Source organism: Pseudopipra pipra, unplaced genomic scaffold (genome assembly GCF_036250125.1).
Source record: "Pseudopipra pipra isolate bDixPip1 unplaced genomic scaffold, bDixPip1.hap1 HAP1_SCAFFOLD_346, whole genome shotgun sequence".
Lineage (NCBI taxonomy): Eukaryota > Metazoa > Chordata > Aves > Passeriformes > Pipridae > Pseudopipra > Pseudopipra pipra.
The window spans coordinates 11,690-23,378 of NW_026990825.1; positions in this window are offsets into that span (position 1 = coordinate 11,690).

Genomic DNA, 11,689 nt, shown 5'->3' on the forward strand with positions numbered 1-11,689 from the left:
TTTTCCCTGCGAGAAATCCTCATTTGGATCGGGTTTGGATCGGGTGGCCGGCAATGGTGGGCGGGGCTGACCAAAGGGGGGACAGCAGCCCTGTTTCCCGGGACAGAAAGCTTGTGAGGTTTGGCTTTCAGGTGCAGTGTGTGGCGCAGCCTGGGGTGTCCGTGGGCAGGCAGGGCATTCTGTGCTGGCGCCTTTTCCCTGCGAGGAATCCTCATTTGGATCGGGTTTGGATTGGGTGGTCGGCAATGCCGGGGCGGGGCTGACCAAGGGGGGGGACAGCAGCCCTGTTTCCCGGGACAGAAAGCTTGTGAGGTTTGGCTTTCAGGTGCAGTGTGTGGCGCAGCCTGGGCACTCTGTGGGCAGGCAGGGCTTTCTATGCTGGCACATTTTCCCTGCGAGGAATCCTCATTTGGATCGGGTTTGGATCGGGTGGCCGGCAGTGGTGGGCGGGGCTGACCAAAGGGGGGACAGCAGCCCTGTTTCCCGGGACAGAAAGCTTGTGAGGTTTGGCTTTCAGGTGCAGTGTGTGGCGCAGCCTGGGGTGTCCGTGGGCAGGCAGGGCTTTCTGTGCTGGCACGTTTTCCCTGCGAGGAATCCTCATTTGGATCGGGTTTTGGGGGGGCTGCTAAAATGGCGGGGCGGGGCTGACCAAGGCGGGGGACAGCAGCCCTGTTTCCCGGGACAGAAAGCTTGTGAGGTTTGGCTTTCAGGTGCAGTGTGTGGCGCAGCCTGGGGTGTCCGTGGGCAGGCAGGGCATTCTGTGCTGGCACCTTTTCCCTGCGAGGAATCCTCATTTGGATCGGGTTTGGATCGGGTGGCCGGCAATGGCGGGGCGGGGCTGACCAAAGGGTGGACAGCAGCCCTGTTTCCCGGGACAGAAAGCTTGTGAGGTTTGGCTTTCAGGTGCAGTGTGTGGCACAGCCTGGGCACTCTGTGGGCAGGCAGGGCTTTCGGTGCTGGCACCTTTTCCCTGCGAGGAATCCTCATTTGGATCGGGTTTTGGGGGGGTTGCTCAAATGGCGGGGCGGGGCTGACCAAAGGGGGGACAGCAGCCCTGTTTCCCGGGACAGAAAGCTTGTGAGGTTTGGCTTTCAGGTGCAGTGTGTGGCGCAGCCTGGGGTGTCCGTGGGCAGGCAGGGCTTCCTGTGCTGGCACCTTTTCCCTGCGAGGAATCCTCATTTGAATCGGGTTTTGGGGGGGCTGCTAAAACGGCGGGGCGGGGCTGACCAAAGGGGGGACAGCAGCCCTGTTTCCCGGGACAGAAAGCTTGTGAGGTTTGGCTTTCAGGTGCAGTGTGTGGCGCAGCCTGGGCACTCTGTTGGCAGCCAGGGCTTTCTGTGCTGGCACCTTTTCCCTGCGAGGAATCCTCATTTGGATCGGGTTTGGATCGGGTGGCCGGCAATGGCGGGGCGGGGCTGACCAAGGCGGGGGACAGCAGCCCTGTTTCCCGGGACAGAAAGCTTGTGAGGTTTGGCTTTCAGGTGCAGTGTGTGGCGCAGCCTGGGGTGTCCGTGGGCAGGCAGGGCTTTCTGTGCTGGCACCTTTTCCCTGCGAGGAATCCTCATTTGAATCGGGTTTTGGGGGGGCTGCTCAGATGGCGGGGCGGGGCTGACCAAAGGGGGGACAGCAGCCCTGTTTCCCGGGACAGAAAGCTTGTGAGGTTTGGCTTTCAGGTGCAGTGTGTGGCACAGCCTGGGCCCTCTGTGGGCAGGCAGGGCTTTCTGTGCTGGCACCTTTTCCCTGCGAGGAATCCTCATTTGGATCGGGTTTGGATCGGGTGGCCGGCAGTGGTGGGCGGGGCTGACCAAAGGGGGGACAGCAGCCCTGTTTCCCGGGACAGAAAGCTTGTGAGGTTTGGCTTTCAGGTGCAGTGTGTGGCGCAGCCTGGGTACACTGTGGGCAGGCAGGGCTTTCTGTGCTGGCACCTTTTCCCTGCGAGGAATCCTCATTTGGATCGGGTTTTGGGGGGGCTGCTAAAATGGCGGGGCGGGGGTGACCAAAGGGGGGACAGCAGCCCTGTTTCCCGGGACAGAAAGCTTGTGAGGTTTGGCTTTCAGGTGCAGTGTGTGGCGCAGCCTGGGCACATTGTGGGCAGGCAGGGCTTCCTGTGCTGGCACCTTTTCCCTGCGAGGAATCCTCATTTGGATCGGGTTTGGATCGGGTGGCCGGCAATGCCGGGGCGGGGCTGACCAAAGGGTGGACAGCAGCCCTGTTTCCCGGGACAGAAAGCTTGTGAGGTTTGGCTTTCAGGTGCAGTGTGTGGCGCAGCCTGGGGTGTCCGTGGGCAGGCAGGGCATTCTGTGCTGGCACCTTTTCCCTGCGAGGAATCCTCATTTGGATCGGGTTTGGATCGGGTGGCCGGCAATGGCGGGGCGGGGCTGACCAAAGGGTGGACAGCAGCCCTGTTTCCCGGGACAGAAAGCTTGTGAGGTTTGGCTTTCAGGTGCAGTGTGTGGCACAGCCTGGGCACTCTGTGGGCAGGCAGGGCTTTCGGTGCTGGCACCTTTTCCCTGCGAGGAATCCTCATTTGGATCGGGTTTTGGGGGGGTTGCTCAAATGGCGGGGCGGGGCTGACCAAAGGGTGGACAGCAGCCCTGTTTCCCGGGACAGAAAGCTTGTGAGGTTTGGCTTTCAGGTGCAGTGTGTGGCGCAGCCTGGGGTGTCCGTGGGCAGGCAGGGCTTCCTGTGCTGGCACCTTTTCCCTGCGAGGAATCCTCATTTGAATCGGGTTTTGGGGGGGCTGCTAAAACGGCGGGGCGGGGCTGACCAAAGGGGGGACAGCAGCCCTGTTTCCCGGGACAGAAAGCTTGTGAGGTTTGGCTTTCAGGTGCAGTGTGTGGCGCAGCCTGGGCACTCTGTTGGCAGCCAGGGCTTTCTGTGCTGGCACCTTTTCCCTGCGAGGAATCCTCATTTGGATCGGGTTTGGATCGGGTGGCCGGCAATGGCGGGGCGGGGCTGACCAAGGCGGGGGACAGCAGCCCTGTTTCCCGGGACAGAAAGCTTGTGAGGTTTGGCTTTCAGGTGCAGTGTGTGGCGCAGCCTGGGGTGTCCGTGGGCAGGCAGGGCTTTCTGTGCTGGCACCTTTTCCCTGCGAGGAATCCTCATTTGAATCGGGTTTTGGGGGGGCTGCTAAAATGGCGGGGCGGGGCTGACCAAAGGGGGGACAGCAGCCCTGTTTCCCGGGACAGAAAGCTTGTGAGGTTTGGCTTTCAGGTGCAGTGTGTGGCACAGCCTGGGCACTCTGTGGGCAGGCAGGGCTTTCTGTGCTGGCACCTTTTCCCTGCGAGGAATCCTCATTTGGATCGGGTTTGGATCGGGTGGCCGGCAGTGGTGGGCGGGGCTGACCAAAGGGGGGACAGCAGCCCTGTTTCCCGGGACAGAAAGCCTGTGAGGTTTGGCTTTCAGGTGCAGTGTGTGGCACAGCCTGGGCACTGTGTGGGCAGGCAGGGCTTTCTGTGCTGGCACCTTTTCCCTGCGAGGAATTCTCATTTGGATCGGGTTTGGATCGGGTGGCCCACAATGGCGGGGCCGGGGTGACCAAAGGGGGGGCAGCAGCCCTGTTTCCCGGGACAGAAAGCTTGTGAGGTTTGGCTTTCAGGTGCAGTGTGTGGCGCAGCCTGGGGTGTCCGTGGGCAGGCAGGGCTTCCTGTGCTGGCACCTTTTCCCTGCGAGGAATCCTCATTTGGATCGGGTTTTGGGGGGGCTGCTCAGATGGCGGGGCGGGGCTGACCAAAGGGGGGACAGCAGCCCTGTTTCCCGGGACAGAAAGCTTGTGAGGTTTGGCTTTCAGGTGCAGTGTGTGGCACAGCCTGGGCCCTCTGTGGGCAGGCAGGGCTTTCTGTGCTGGCACCTTTTCCCTGCGAGGAATCCTCATTTGGATCGGGTTTGGATCGGGTGGCCGGCAGTGGTGGGCGGGGCTGACCAAAGGGGGGACAGCAGCCCTGTTTCCCGGGACAGAAAGCTTGTGAGGTTTGGCTTTCAGGTGCAGTGTGTGGCGCAGCCTGGGTACACTGTGGGCAGGCAGGGCTTTCTGTGCTGGCACCTTTTCCCTGCGAGGAATCCTCATTTGGATCGGGTTTGGATCGGGTGGCCGGCAATGGCGGGGCGGGGGTGACCAGGGGGGGGGACAGCAGCCCTGTTTCCCGGGACAGAAAGCTTGTGAGGTTTGGCTTTCAGGTGCAGTGTGTGGCGCAACCTGGGCACTCTGTGGGCAGGCAGGGCTTTCTGTGCTGGCACCTTTTCCCTGCGAGGAATCCTCATTTGGATCGGGTTTGGATCGGGTGGCCGGCAGTGGTGGGCGGGGCTGACCAAGCGGGGGGCAGCAGCCCTGTTTCCCGGGACAGAAAGCTTGTGAGGTTTGGCTTTCAGGTGCAGTGTGTGGCGCAGCCTGGGGTGTCCGTGGGCAGGCAGGGCTTTCTGTGCTGGCACCTTTTCCCTGCGAGGAATCCTCATTTGGATCGGGTTTTGGGGGGGCTGCTAAAATGGCGGGGCGGGGGTGACCAAAGGGGGGACAGCAGCCCTGTTTCCCGGGACAGAAAGCTTGTGAGGTTTGGCTTTCAGGTGCAGTGTGTGGCGCAGCCTGGGCACATTGTGGGCAGGCAGGGCTTCCTGTGCTGGCACCTTTTCCCTGCGAGGAATCCTCATTTGGATCGGGTTTGGATCGGGTGGCCGGCAATGCCGGGGCGGGGGTGACCAAAGGGGGGACAGCAGCCCTGTTTCCCGGGACAGAAAGCTTGTGAGGTTTGGCTTTCAGGTGCAGTGTGTGGCACAGCCTGGGCACTTTGTGGGCAGGCAGGGCTTTCTGTGCTGGCACCTTTTCCCTGCGAGGAATTCTCATTTGGATCGGGTTTGGATCGGGTGGCCCACAATGGCGGGCGGGGCTGACCAAAGGGGGGACAGCAGCCCTGTTTCCCGGGACAGAAAGCTTGTGAGGTTTGGCTTTCAGGTGCAGTGTGTGGCACAGCCTGGGCACTCTGTGGGCAGGCAGGGCTTTCTGTGCTGGCACCTTTTCCCTGCGAGGAATCCTCATTTGAATCGGGTTTGGATCGGGTGGCCGGCAGTGGTGGGCGGGGCTGACCAAAGGGGGGGCAGCAACCCTGTTTCCCGGGACAGAAAGCTTGTGAGGTTTGGCTTTCAGGTGCAGTGTGTGGCGCAGCCTGGGGTGTCCGTGGGCAGGCAGGGCTTTCTGTGCTGGCACCTTTTCCCTGCGAGAAATCCTCATTTGGATCGGGTTTGGATCGGGTGGCCGGCAATGGTGGGCGGGGCTGACCAAAGGGGGGACAGCAGCCCTGTTTCCCGGGACAGAAAGCTTGTGAGGTTTGGCTTTCAGGTGCAGTGTGTGGCGCAGCCTGGGGTGTCCGTGGGCAGGCAGGGCATTCTGTGCTGGCGCCTTTTCCCTGCGAGGAATCCTCATTTGGATCGGGTTTTGGGGGGGCTGCTAAAATGGCGGGGCGGGGCTGACCAAAGGGTGGACAGCAGCCCTGTTTCCCGGGACAGAAAGCTTGTGAGGTTTGGCTTTCAGGTGCAGTGTGTGGCGCAGCCTGGGCACTCTGTGGGCAGGCAGGGCTTTCTGTGCTGGCGCCTTTTCCCTGCGAGGAATCCTCATTTGGATCGGGTTTGGATTGGGTGGTCGGCAATGGCGGGGCGGGGCTGACCAAGGGGGGGGACAGCAGCCCTGTTTCCCGGGACAGAAAGCTTGTGAGGTTTGGCTTTCAGGTGCAGTGTGTGGCGCAGCCTGGGCACTCTGTGGGCAGGCAGGGCTTTCTATGCTGGCACATTTTCCCTGCGAGGAATCCTCATTTGGATCGGGTTTGGATCGGGTGGCCGGCAGTGGTGGGCGGGGCTGACCAAAGGGGGGACAGCAGCCCTGTTTCCCGGGACAGAAAGCTTGTGAGGTTTGGCTTTCAGGTGCAGTGTGTGGCGCAGCCTGGGGTGTCCGTGGGCAGGCAGGGCTTTCTGTGCTGGCACGTTTTCCCTGCGAGGAATCCTCATTTGGATCGGGTTTTGGGGGGGCTGCTAAAATGGCGGGGCGGGGCTGACCAAGGCGGGGGACAGCAGCCCTGTTTCCCGGGACAGAAAGCTTGTGAGGTTTGGCTTTCAGGTGCAGTGTGTGGCGCAGCCTGGGGTGTCCGTGGGCAGGCAGGGCATTCTGTGCTGGCACCTTTTCCCTGCGAGGAATCCTCATTTGGATCGGGTTTGGATCGGGTGGCCGGCAATGGCGGGGCGGGGCTGACCAAAGGGTGGACAGCAGCCCTGTTTCCCGGGACAGAAAGCTTGTGAGGTTTGGCTTTCAGGTGCAGTGTGTGGCACAGCCTGGGCACTCTGTGGGCAGGCAGGGCTTTCGGTGCTGGCACCTTTTCCCTGCGAGGAATCCTCATTTGGATCGGGTTTTGGGGGGGTTGCTCAAATGGCGGGGCGGGGGTGACCAAAGGGGGGACAGCAGCCCTGTTTCCCGGGACAGAAAGCTTGTGAGGTTTGGCTTTCAGGTGCAGTGTGTGGCGCAGCCTGGGGTGTCCGTGGGCAGGCAGGGCTTCCTGTGCTGGCACCTTTTCCCTGCGAGGAATCCTCATTTGAATCGGGTTTTGGGGGGGCTGCTAAAACGGCGGGGCGGGGCTGACCAAAGGGGGGACAGCAGCCCTGTTTCCCGGGACAGAAAGCTTGTGAGGTTTGGCTTTCAGGTGCAGTGTGTGGCGCAGCCTGGGCACTCTGTTGGCAGCCAGGGCTTTCTGTGCTGGCACCTTTTCCCTGCGAGGAATCCTCATTTGGATCGGGTTTGGATCGGGTGGCCGGCAATGGCGGGGCGGGGCTGACCAAGGCGGGGGACAGCAGCCCTGTTTCCCGGGACAGAAAGCTTGTGAGGTTTGGCTTTCAGGTGCAGTGTGTGGCGCAGCCTGGGGTGTCCGTGGGCAGGCAGGGCTTTCTGTGCTGGCACCTTTTCCCTGCGAGGAATCCTCATTTGAATCGGGTTTTGGGGGGGCTGCTAAAATGGCGGGGCGGGGCTGACCAAAGGGGGGACAGCAGCCCTGTTTCCCGGGACAGAAAGCTTGTGAGGTTTGGCTTTCAGGTGCAGTGTGTGGCACAGCCTGGGCACTCTGTGGGCAGGCAGGGCTTTCTGTGCTGGCACCTTTTCCCTGCGAGGAATCCTCATTTGGATCGGGTTTGGATCGGGTGGCCGGCAGTGGTGGGCGGGGCTGACCAAAGGGGGGACAGCAGCCCTGTTTCCCGGGACAGAAAGCTTGTGAGGTTTGGCTTTCAGGTGCAGTGTGTGGCGCAGCCTGGGGTGTCCGTGGGCAGGCAGGGCTTTCTGTGCTGGCACCTTTTCCCTGCGAGGAATCCTCATTTAAATCGGGTTTTGGGGGGGCTGCTAAAACGGCGGGGCGGGGCTGACCAAAGGGGGGACAGCAGCCCTGTTTCCCGGGACAGAAAGCTTGTGAGGTTTGGCTTTCAGGTGCAGTGTGTGGCACAGCCTGGGCACTCTTTGGGCAGGCAGGGCTTTCGGTGCTGGCACCTTTTCCCTGCGAGGAATCCTCATTTGGATCGGGTTTGGATCGGGTGGCCGGCAATGGCAGGGCGGGGGTGACCAAAGGGGGGACAGCAGCCCTGTTTCCCGGGACAGAAAGCTTGTGAGGTTTGGCTTTCAGGTGCAGTGTGTGGCGCAGCCTGGGGTGTCCGTGGGCAGGCAGGGCTTTCTGTGCTGGCACCTTTTCCCTGCGAGGAATCCTCATTTGGATCGGGTTTGGATCGGGTGGCCGGCAATGGTGGGCGGGGCTGACCAAAGGGGGGACAGCAGCCCTGTTTCCCGGGACAGAAAGCTTGTGAGGTTTGGCTTTCAGGTGCAGTGTGTGGCGCAGCCTGGGGTGTCCGTGGGCAGGCAGGGCTTTCTGTGCTGGCACCTTTTCCCTGCGAGAAATCCTCATTTGGATCGGGTTTGGATCGGGTGGCCGGCAATGGTGGGCGGGGCTGACCAAAGGGGGGACAGCAGCCCTGTTTCCCGGGACAGAAAGCTTGTGAGGTTTGGCTTTCAGGTGCATTGTGTGGCACAGCCTGGGCACTCTGTGGGCAGGCAGGGCTTTCTGTGCTGGCACCTTTTCCCTGCGAGGAATCCTCATTTGGATCGGGTTTGGATCGGATGGCCGGCAGTGGTGGGCGGGGGTGACCAAAGGGGGGACAGCAGCCCTGGTTCCCGGGACAGAAAGCCTGTGAGGTTTGGCTTTCAGGTGCAGTGTGTGGCACAGCCTGGGCACTGTGTGGGCAGGCAGGGCTTTCTGTGCTGGCACCTTTTCCCTGCGAGGAATTCTCATTTGGATCGGGTTTGGATCGGGTGGCCCACAATGGCGGGGCGGGGGTGACCAAAGGGGGGACAGCAGCCCTGTTTCCCGGGACAGAAAGCTTGTGAGGTTTGGCTTTCAGGTGCAGTGTGTGGCACAGCCTGGGCACTCTGTGGGCAGGCAGGGCTTTCTGTGCTGGCACCTTTTCCCTGCGAGGAATCCTCATTTGGATCGGGTTTGGATCGGGTGGCCGGCAGTGGTGGGCGGGGGTGACCAAAGGGGGGACAGCAGCCCTGTTTCCCGGGACAGAAAGCCTGTGAGGTTTGGCTTTCAGGTGCAGTGTGTGGCACAGCCTGGGCACTGTGTGGGCAGGCAGGGCTTTCTGTGCTGGCACCTTTTCCCTGCGAGGAATTCTCATTTGGATCGGGTTTGGATCGGGTGGCCCACAATGGCGGGGCGGGGGTGACCAAAGGGGGGACAGCAGCCCTGTTTCCCGGGACAGAAAGCTTGTGAGGTTTGGCTTTCAGGTGCAGTGTGTGGCGCAGCCTGGGGTGTCCGTGGGCAGGCAGGGCTTTCTGTGCTGGCACCTTTTCCCTGCGAGAAATCCTCATTTGGATCGGGTTTGGATCGGGTGGCCGGCAATGGTGGGCGGGGCTGACCAAAGGGGGGACAGCAGCCCTGTTTCCCGGGACAGAAAGCTTGTGAGGTTTGGCTTTCAGGTGCAGTGTGTGGCACAGCCTGGTCACTCTGTGGGCAGGCAGGGCTTTCTGTGCTGGCACCTTTTCCCTGCGAGGAATCCTCATTTGAATCGGGTTTTGGGGGGGCTGCTAAAACGGCGGGGCGGGGCTGACCAAAGGGGGGACAGCAGCCCTGTTTCCCGGGACAGAAAGCTTGTGAGGTTTGGCTTTCAGGTGCATTGTGTGGCACAGCCTGGGCACTCTGTGGGCAGGCAGGGCTTTCTGTGCTGGCACCTTTTCCCTGCGAGGAATTCTCATTTGGATCGGGTTTGGATCGGGTGGCCCACAATGGCGGGGCGGGGGTGACCAAAGGGGGGACAGCAGCCCTGTTTCCCGGGACAGAAAGCTTGTGAGGTTTGGCTTTCAGGTGCAGTGTGTGGCGCAGCCTGGGGTGTCCGTGGGCAGGCAGGGCTTTCTGTGCTGGCACCTTTTCCCTGCGAGGAATCCTCATTTGGATCGGGTTTTGGGGGGGCTGCTCAGATGGCGGGGCGGGGCTGACCAAAGGGGGGACAGCAGCCCTGTTTCCCGGGACAGAAAGCTTGTGAGGTTTGGCTTTCAGGTGCAGTGTGTGGCACAGCCTGGGCCCTCTGTGGGCAGGCAGGGCTTTCTGTGCTGGCACCTTTTCCCTGCGAGGAATCCTCATTTGGATCGGGTTTGGATCGGGTGGCCGGCAGTGGTGGGCGGGGCTGACCAAAGGGGGGACAGCAGCCCTGTTTCCCGGGACAGAAAGCTTGTGAGGTTTGGCTTTCAGGTGCAGTGTGTGGCGCAGCCTGGGGTGTCCGTGGGCAGGCAGGGCTTTCTGTGCTGGCACCTTTTCCCTGCGAGGAATCCTCATTTGGATCGGGTTTTGGGGGGGCTGCTAAAATGGCGGGGCGGGGGTGACCAAAGGGGGGACAGCAGCCCTGTTTCCCGGGACAGAAAGCTTGTGAGGTTTGGCTTTCAGGTGCAGTGTGTGGCGCAGCCTGGGTACACTGTGGGCAGGCAGGGCTTTCTGTGCTGGCACCTTTTCCCTGCGAGGAATCCTCATTTGAATCGGGTTTTGGGGGGGCTGCTAAAACGGCGGGGCGGGGCTGACCAAAGGGGGGACAGCAGCCCTGTTTCCCGGGACAGAAAGCTTGTGAGGTTTGGCTTTCAGGTGCATTGTGTGGCACAGCCTGGGCACTCTGTGGGCAGGCAGGGCTTTCTGTGCTGGCACCTTTTCCCTGCGAGGAATTCTCATTTGGATCGGGTTTGGATCGGGTGGCCCACAATGGCGGGGCGGGGGTGACCAAAGGGGGGACAGCAGCCCTGTTTCCCGGGACAGAAAGCTTGTGAGGTTTGGCTTTCAGGTGCAGTGTGTGGCGCAGCCTGGGGTGTCCGTGGGCAGGCAGGGCTTTCTGTGCTGGCACCTTTTCCCTGCGAGGAATCCTCATTTGGATCGGGTTTTGGGGGGGCTGCTCAGATGGCGGGGCGGGGCTGACCAAAGGGGGGACAGCAGCCCTGTTTCCCGGGACAGAAAGCTTGTGAGGTTTGGCTTTCAGGTGCAGTGTGTGGCACAGCCTGGGCCCTCTGTGGGCAGGCAGGGCTTTCTGTGCTGGCACCTTTTCCCTGCGAGGAATCCTCATTTGGATCGGGTTTGGATCGGGTGGCCGGCAGTGGTGGGCGGGGCTGACCAAAGGGGGGACAGCAGCCCTGTTTCCCGGGACAGAAAGCTTGTGAGGTTTGGCTTTCAGGTGCAGTGTGTGGCGCAGCCTGGGGTGTCCGTGGGCAGGCAGGGCTTTCTGTGCTGGCACCTTTTCCCTGCGAGGAATCCTCATTTGGATCGGGTTTTGGGGGGGCTGCTAAAATGGCGGGGCGGGGGTGACCAAAGGGGGGACAGCAGCCCTGTTTCCCGGGACAGAAAGCTTGTGAGGTTTGGCTTTCAGGTGCAGTGTGTGGCGCAGCCTGGGGTGTCCTTGGGCAGGCAGGGCATTCTGTGCTGGCACCTTTTCCCTGCGAGGAATCCTCATTTGGATCGGGTTTGGATCGGGTTGCCGGCAATGGCGGGGCGGGGCTGACCAAAGGGTGGACAGCAGCCCTGTTTCCCGGGACAGAAAGCTTGTGAGGTTTGGCTTTCAGGTGCAGTGTGTGGCACAGCCTGGGCACTCTGTGGGCAGGCAGGGCTTTCTGTGCTGGCACCTTTTCCCTGCGAGGAATCCTCATTTGAATCGGGTTTTGGGGGGGCTGCTAAAACGGCGGGGCGGGGCTGACCAAAGGGGGGACAGCAGCCCTGTTTCCCGGGACAGAAAGCTTGTGAGGTTTGGCTTTCAGGTGCAGTGTTTGGCGCAGCCTGGGGTGTCCGTGGGCAGGCAGGGCTTTCTGTGCTGGCACCTTTTCCCTGCGAGGAATCCTCATTTGAATCGGGTTTTGGGGGGGCTGCTAAAATGGCGGGGCGGGGCTGACCAAGGCGGGGGACAGCAGCCCTGTTTCCCGGGACAGAAAGCTTGTGAGGTTTGGCTTTCAGGTGCATTGTGTGGCGCAGCCTGGGGTGTCCGTGGGCAGGCAGGGCTTTCTGTGCTGGCACCTTTTCCCTGCGAGGAATCCTCATTTGAATCGGGTTTTGGGGGGGCTGCTAAAATGGCGGGGCGGGGCTGACCAAAGGGGGGACAGCAGCCCTGTTTCCCGGGACAGAAAGCTTGTGAGGTTTGGCTTTCAGGTGCAGTGTGT